Source organism: Periplaneta americana, chromosome 6 (genome assembly GCF_040183065.1).
Source record: "Periplaneta americana isolate PAMFEO1 chromosome 6, P.americana_PAMFEO1_priV1, whole genome shotgun sequence".
Classification (NCBI taxonomy): domain Eukaryota; kingdom Metazoa; phylum Arthropoda; class Insecta; order Blattodea; family Blattidae; genus Periplaneta; species Periplaneta americana.
The window spans coordinates 162,194,700-162,203,767 of NC_091122.1; positions in this window are offsets into that span (position 1 = coordinate 162,194,700).

The window sequence follows — 9,068 nt, forward strand, 5'->3', positions numbered from 1 at the left end:
ACTGAAATGACGCTCTGTCTTTTTCTTTTTATAAACTGATTTCATTTTCTGCGTACTGTAACAACATTGGTTATTGCGGTTTTGTACCAATGTAGTAAAATCTTGTTTGCACTTATTACTGCTTAAGCTTTTAAGAGTATATTTTCAGTATTTCTATAAGACTGCATAAAAAGTTCATAACATTAAGCATATTTTTCTTAAAATTTTCTACGTAATACCTAATTATTAACTGCTTTTGTGTATAAAGAAACAAATGAAAATCGGTGAATTTTTTACTGTTTTTTTTTTAAATTGAACATAGTTGGAGATAATTTAATTATGAAAAAAAAAAGACAAATATGCTAAAACTGGTTAGCACACACTTACCCAAAGAGCAGATTAAGACAATGAATGTGTCTATTGGTCATATTTTACAATAATTTCCACAAATGGCTAGAAAGTGTGACTTACAGACAGCATTTTAAATAATGTCTTGTTGCATAAGTACATTTCTTCAAAATTTTAAATTCATAGCTAGGCCTATATTATTGAATTTGATATTCCTAAGAAACTAGTTCGATTAAAATATGTCTCATTCACTGCGGGCTAAAGGAAGGAGATACACTATAACCTTTACTTTTTAACTTTGCTCTAGAATATGACATTAGAAAAATGTAGGAAAACAGAGAGGGCTTCAAATTTAATGGGTTATATCAGTTGCTTGTTAATGCAGATGACGTGAATGTGTTGGGAGAAAATCCACAAACTATTAGGGAAAACACGGGAATTTTACTTGAAGCACGTAATGAGATAGGTTTGGAAGTAAATATCGAAAAGACAAAGTATATGGTTATGTCTCGTGACTAGAACATTGTACCAAGTGGAAATGTAAAAATTGGAAATTTATCCTTTGAAGAAATGAAGAAATTCAAACAGTAACAGATATAAATGACACTCTGGAGGAAATTAAACGCAGAATAAATATGGGAAATGCTTGCTATTATTCGGATGAGAAGATTTTGTCATCTGCTTTAAAAAAAACTGAAAGTTAGAATTTAAAAAAAAGTTATATTAATGTTTAGGTGAGGGGTTTGGACTTTTTCCATTGCTGGTTGTCACAATCAAAAAATCAAAACACAACGTTTCGAAGGGTGGTTCTCCCTTCGTCTTCAGGTGGAAGGAAGTAGGGAAGAGAAAAAACCTATTGTTGGGATCGTTGTGTCTTGATTTTTTGATTGTGACAACCAGCAATGGAAAAAGTCCAAACCCCTCACCTAAACATTAACAATCCACCATTGCTTTCCAACCCCTCTTTTAGATCAAAAGTTATATTACTGATTGTTCTGTATGTTTGTGAATTTTGTACTTTCATTTTGAGAGAGGAGCAGAGGTTAAAGGTGTTCGAGAATAAGGTGCTTAGGAAAATATTTGGAGTTAAGATGAAATTACAGGAGAATGGAGAATGTTTCACAATGCAGAACTGCACACTTTGTATTCTTCACATAACATAATTAGGAACATTAAATCCAGATGTTTGGGATGGGCAGGGCATGTTGCATGTGTGGATGAATTCAGAAATGCGTATAGAGTGTTAGTTGGAAGGTCTGATGAAAAAAGACCTTTGGGGAGGCCTAGATGTAGATGGAAGGATAATATTAAAATGGATTTGAGGGAGGTGGGATATAATGCTACGGACTAGATTAACCTTGCTCAGGATTGGGACTGATGGCGGGCTTATGTGAGGGAGCAATGAACCTACGGGTTCTCTAGAAGCCAATTGTTAGTAAGCTATATTTATATTGGAGCATAAACATATTGAACTTGAAGTATGTAATATTTGGACTACACTTATCGTGCTTGATGTTACTGTAGGGGTTAAAATAAAAACCACCTTGATTAGAAGTCTAAATGTTATATTTCATTCATTTAAATACATGTAGGTCAAAATGTACAATGGACAAAAACTGCCTAGGTTTGATCCCAGTATATAATCAATGGCACTTCTTCATTTGGTCCCAAGCATATGTCCAGTGTACAATACCTATAAAATGATGCACATATCCATTTAAGCATTTTTAAAGTATTGAGTTATATTTTGATAACCATGAGAAACAAAGTACTTCTGTTTACTATAATATCTGTTCTTAAAAGAACTACTTGATATTTACCGAGACTGAAAGTCTCCACAAATTGTTACGTATTTTAGAATATCAAACATATAAAATTTATAAAAGGATAAGGCCATGTTGTTCAAGAAATTAATTTGGTCATATGTACTGCCCAAAAATATAGTAGTAAAATACAATGTTATACAGAAAAATCCTTTTTGATGATGTATATCGCACATACTGGATCAATATATCATGTGACGAATGATTATTTATTTCAATGTAAATGAAATATACTGTGAGGTTATTCAAGACAGGAAGGATTTATATTATTTCCACAGGAATTCTTGTTTCATTTGTTTCACTATTGTTGCTAACGCAAATTAAATAAATAAACAGCAGCTGAAGATATTTGAGTGAGTTGATTTATTTTTAATTCATATCGGAAAATAATGGTTTTTAGCTCTACAAATGCGAATTGGTCTTATTAAAACTACGAATTAGGCCTATAATAGAAATTGTTCCCCCAAATTGAGACTATTCAGAAATCGAAATAGACTGACAAGCATACTTTCTGACGGGGGCAGATAAAAAAGTTAAATTTTTTTCTTCCACCATGTTAATAATGTCAAAAGAAGTGCTTAATACAAATTTTGGCCACTCGATGGCAATTACGAGGGCCGTAAAAAAATTAATTCGCCAGGGGCCATTAACAGAAAGAAAAAACATAATTTCATTGGACAAATTTATTAGAATGGACACAGCAATTGTTGAGCTATTTTTCAACATATTTTCCATTGGAACTGAGACATTTCTCATATCATGGGATCGACAGAGAGAGGTGCAGACGCAGTCAAATGATGGTTCTGATCTGAGGTGGCTGACTTCTACGACACAAAAATTGATCCCATGGTATGACAAATGTCTCAATTCCAGTGGGGGATATGTTGACAAATAGCGCAACAATTGCTGTATCTGTTTCAATAAATATTTCCATGAAATTGTGCTTTTTTCTATAAACGACCCCAAGGAAAATCACGTTCTGGACGGCCTCGTAATTGCGGTCGAGTGGCCAAAATTTGTACAAGCACTTCTTTTAACATTATTAACATTTTGGAAGAAAAAAATTAACTTTTTTATCTGCCCCCCATCAGAACGTTTACTTGTGAGATATAAACTCTTCAATGTGTAGACACTGTGTGGGATCTTGCACAAAAAAGATATTCCACAGGATATTTTCCTCTGAATGTTGTTCATTCTCTAGAAGTCTTCCAGTTGGACTTTGTTGGAACACCAGACAAAATTCCTAAAAAAGGGACTTTCCTGGGTGAAACAGGATGTTTGGGATCCCTACGATAAAGTAACCTGCTTTTTAGACACATTTCTCAGTGAATCGTCTCATTTGAGATTGTAGATATCTCTGGAATTTGACTCTTAAGGGATGGGAAACAAAACACAATAATAGTGTCATAATCATCTGTAAGTCTGTTATCTCTTTACGTCTATATTCTAATGCTATTTTCGAAGTTATTTTTTCTTCCATTCTGTTGGAATGTTTTTGCCAATTTTATTTGAATTGGTCTATTTTTTCATTTATTAAGAATATATTTAATTCGTTTCTAATTTGTTCATAAAAAATTCTGTCTAATCTGTCTAATTTGGTACAGCCTTTAACTGGTCTTAAAAAATTTCACTTAAGGTCTACTAAGTTATTTAAAAAAAAGGAACAACTGGATAATATGCATGGTAGAGCAATGTTGATAGTCAATGTTACTCGCTGGCCACTAGTCACCGGGCCGTACCGAGCCATGTCAAACAGAAGACAATCGAAATGGTGGTAGTAAAGTTCGCGACTATATTCTTAAATAAATCACTCCATTAGTCAAGTGCAAAGTTTATGCAGTACAACGTCGATGTTTTGAATGCACTAAAAGAAAATGCTTATGTAGTAAGATATTAAAGTAGGTTATGACGAAGAAATAAAGGGCAAAAAAAGGTGTGTTTCACGGAATATCATTTAAATAACGGAAAGTAAATTTCCGGTTAATGTTCACCAAAGCGTTAAGTACATAATTATGACCGCGTTGCAGTTTTATTTGTGGCCTAAAGAAAATACCTAGCCTTTTACGAAAAAAAAAAAATTAGGGGCCATGAAATTCTTCATCGCTTTAATTATATTACTATTCATCAATATTACGAAACAAAAACTGTCATAAAGGCCATGCATGACTGATTAGAAACTCGATACGGAAGAGATAAACCCATTCGGTCGTGATGAAACAAAATAAAATGCGAGAGAGATTTTAGTTCGATATAAAATGAACACACAATTTTGATGACCATAACTTAACTGTTAGTAATTGGAGATCGGTTGTAAGACCTGTCTCAATCTTCTATATAGAAATGTAGTCGAAACAAATTGATGGTCCAGGGAAAAATCATTGAAATAGATGAGAGTAACAGTGGTGCTATCTCTCAGTAATGTTCAGAATGAAGGAGATAGAAAAAGAAACAAATTTCTCCTTCTAACGACACCACAGACCAAAGTCATGTTCTTATGTTGGCAATATTGTGTATTTAGTTAAATTTGGTCGGAACCGTAACAGCACGGTTCAAAACTACCGTGCAAATTCTCCAGTAAAGCGTAAAAAAACAAGTACCAGTACTTCACTGTGCTATTGTTAAATTATGCTGATATTTTACCTTAATTAACTAGTTTCAATGTAGTGCCCATAATCATCTGAATTATAGTGAGGTAAGAAGATGATGCATATTACATAGGAAGTGATCGATTAAGGCAATATCGTATACCAATACAGTTTAACATTAACATAGTGAAGCAGTTGTTTATTAATAGTGCATTATGCAACGAGCCTATAATGATAGTAATAATTAAGAATCGAGTATGGATGTTTATGAAACGAGCGCAAGCGAGTTTCATAATTTTCATACGAGCTTCTTCATTACCATTATAGGCGAGTTTCATACGACTTTTTATGCTCGACCATATTTCTAACTTGAAATTACTGGTATTCAGATGTATACATTTTATTTGTATTTGACAAGATCGGAAGTGACCTTGTTCTAGGTCGTGAATTGTGAGATGTGCGCAGACGCAAAAGTATTGATTTTTTCCGAGGAACAATAATGTCATTGACCTTGATGTAGTCCCGTTAAACTTGATAATATTATAATATTATAACCTTGATTATTGAATTCGACATTGAAAAACGAGATGACAAATTGAATTTATTTGAATATTATTTACAATTAACGCTAATTATTATAGTAACAGAACATAACCTTCTGCGACAGTATTGGATTTCCAGCCTCCGTGACTTTTCGCTAATTCTCTTTCGATTGCATATCCGAGAATAATCGATACTTGCGGTTTTATAACGGTAGAAAGCTGACCTGTCATTGGCTGAACAATTGTAACCTGAGTCGTCATTGGCTGAAAGACCTGACCTTTAATGAGTAAGTGTACTTTAATGACATGCATTAAAGGTCTGCTACCAGGTGTATAATTACTACATTTCGGCATGGTCGAGCATAAAATAATTTAACAGTTTTTTAGTGATATATAGGGTGAATGGCAACCTCTGCACCAAAATTTAAGAGACGATTCTACATGTTAAATATAACAAAACTTTCATTACACTTTTCCTTCTATGAAGCACGGTTAAGCAGGAAAAAAATAGTCTTTGCCCAATGTTTGCAGCACTCTATTGCGGCAATGGCCAGAGAGAAATGGTTGATTGCTATACAAGCAGATAGCTAAAAATAATCTGAACAGTTAATATCTTGAATTCTTTCTTGCAAATTAAACTCATAAAATTTACTTAGTCTTACGTTAAAAAGTGTTAAAATTGTTAAAAAAAGGTATATACCTTCGACAGACGGCCCGTTTCGACACTATGTCACGTCATCCTCAGTGTCCCTTGAACCACTGGTGATCTTGACTCTATGATGTGCATTTGTCGATGGTAGGGGTGGGGGTGTGTTGCTCTTATGGTGGGGGCTGGTTGTTTGTGTGTTATGATGTATTATGACGTCGAATAATGTGTGTGTATTGAACTGCAATTGTGTGTTAAGTATATATTGTGGGTATGCTATTGTATTCTTATATATTTCGTATTGTTCTAGGATGTTTAATTGTGAACTTTTTGGTGAGATGTGTAAAATTTCCATATCTGTTTCTATATTATTGTAGTCATGATTATTGTTGATAATGTGATCTGCATAATTTGATGTGATGTAGGGTTTGGTTATAGCTTTAATATGTTCATTATATCTTGTGTGAAAAGATCTTCCTGTCTGCCCTATGTAAAAATGTGGGCAACTATTGCATAATATAGAAACAGATATGGAAATTTTACACATCACACCAAAAAGTTCACAATTAAACATCCTAGAACAGTACGAAATATATAAGAATACAATAGCATACCCACAATATATACTTAACACACAATTGCAGTTCAATACACACACATTATTCGACGTCATAATACATCATAACACACAAACAGCCAGCCCCCACCATAGGAACAACACACCCCCACCCCTACTATCGACAAATGCACATCGTAGAGTCAAGATCACCAGTGGTTCAAGAGACACTGAGGATGACGTGACACAGCATCGAAACGGGCTGTCTGTCGAAGGTATATATCTTTTTTAACAATTATAACACTTTTTAACGTAAGACTAAGTAAATTTTATGGTTTTAACAAAGTGTTAACGAGAACTTTAATCAACAAATTAAACTGTTTAGCCATGAATTTAATTTGAATAATATCGAAAATCGTTAAAATAAATCTTGCAACGGAGCGCACTGTCGCACATCACCGACTGAGTACAGGAGAGGGGAGAGGAAGGTAATGAGTGCAGGCCGTGTTTAGTACAGTTATTACAGTAGCCGTGATATTGCCAAATGCTTCATAGAAACGTAACAGTTTCCTCTAAAACAGTGAATATTAGAGAAAAAACTTATTATATTTTTCAAATCTCTCCTCATGATCTATTACCACTTTCATTTAGGGGCAGAGGTTACCACCCATTCTGTATGAGTATTAAAAGAGTATAATCGAGAATGGAAAATTACAATTTTCATTTCTAGAGCCTAAATGAGTCTAACATCTTTCTTCTTCATTACCCATGATTCATATCCATATAATAGAGAGTAAGTTAACTGGTATAACTTTGTAAAACTATATGAAATGAGTACCATTAAGGTAAAATTATCCGGAGGTAAAATAGTCCCCCAATCGGATCTCCGGGCGGGAACTACTTTAATGGTACAGAATCAACTAAACATCTTACAATGGAATGCTGGCGGTATAACTCTGTGCTTCAGTGGCTGGTCATGATAATATCTTTGAAAAATATTGGAGTGCAAGAGGTCAAATGACTTCATTGTCAAATGCCTGGCATTAGAAAACAACAACAACTTTGTAAGACTTCATCCATGTATCTCTGCGAATGTTTTTCACTGTTCTTCTAATTGTACCACAAATTGTCTAAGATATTCGTAACTTAAGGTCTATAGCTCTGTTGCTACTAAAAATAATATTAACTCCAATTTAATTAAAATGCTGTACCTACTCTTCGTCGTCTACTACAATTTTCATTGGTAGTCACTTTAATTCAATATGCCACAGTGTGTCTGAAGTTGGATCTATTTCATTAGCATCACTGATGGTGAATAGTCTCTGGAGTACAAAACACTAATCATTACAAATGAATGGTGAAAGAAAAAAAAAATTGAAACAAAACTGCGCCCTATAATATTTACCTATTCTGTATTTCTGATTACTAAATTTCTTTACCTCAGTTAACATTTCGACTATTAAGTACCAGAAATTTCTGTAATTGCTTCATTGTTTCTTAAGACCTGAAGAAGATTCCGGTATTGTGAAATGTAGTTACGTAATAAATTGGAACACAATACAACATTTTGTGGAAGAAAATACCTAAATTATTAAATTACCAAGACAAATAAAAAGGATTTTTCTGTTATAATACTGTTTTTATAAAAGAGAAATTGAGTTAGTGATACAGAGTCTTCAAAGAGAAAAGAGAGTGCCAGTACATAAAGAATATCACAAACTATTAACATAGGTATCTAAAACAATATCAATACATACAGAATATCACAACATATTAACATATCTAAAACTGAGTATTACATTAAAAAACCTGTGTTAACACACTTGTCGATTATTAGATTATAAATATACTTAAGTTATCACTAGACTTCGTTGAATTGCCACACGCATCATGCAATCAGGTTGCCGATGTACGGTAGTATAGAGGAGGCGAGCGACCGCCCAGTCTCGTAGTATAAGCAGTTCATGTTAAGAGTTGTGACCGGTTCAAATAGATAGAGCAGCTACAGCTAATGTATACCTATGTAAGCACTTGTTTTTGCATTACTGCGGTTGGAATAGTCAAAGCTTAACATATGTTCAGTGCAGACAAGAATTCAATCAAACATACTACAATGAGAGTGTTGCTGTTCCAAATAATTGCCCCTGGAATACCCTTACCCCCGCAGCCAGTCTTGACCCGTTGGGGAACGTGGTTGGATGCTGTTAATTATTATGCAGAACATTACGGCAAAATAATGGAGGTAATTGATGCATTGGATAGCACAGACAGTTCCGCTGTGGCAGCTGTAAAATTATTGCCTTCTGAACAGCTATTGGAAGATATTCTGTTCATTGATTCTAATTTTTTAATCGTGTCCAAAAGCGTCATCCTGTTAGAATCGACTAAACTACAACTCTCAGAAGCCCTTAATATAGTGGATAAAGTATCACAAACCATTATCCAAAATAACAATTCACTAATTTCAGAAAAAGTGAAATGTAAATTGAGAAACATTATTGCTAAAAATTCTGCCTATTCACAACTTCGTAATATAAATGATGTACCATCAGGTCATGACAAGACATCTGAAGTTGGTGTACTAAAAAT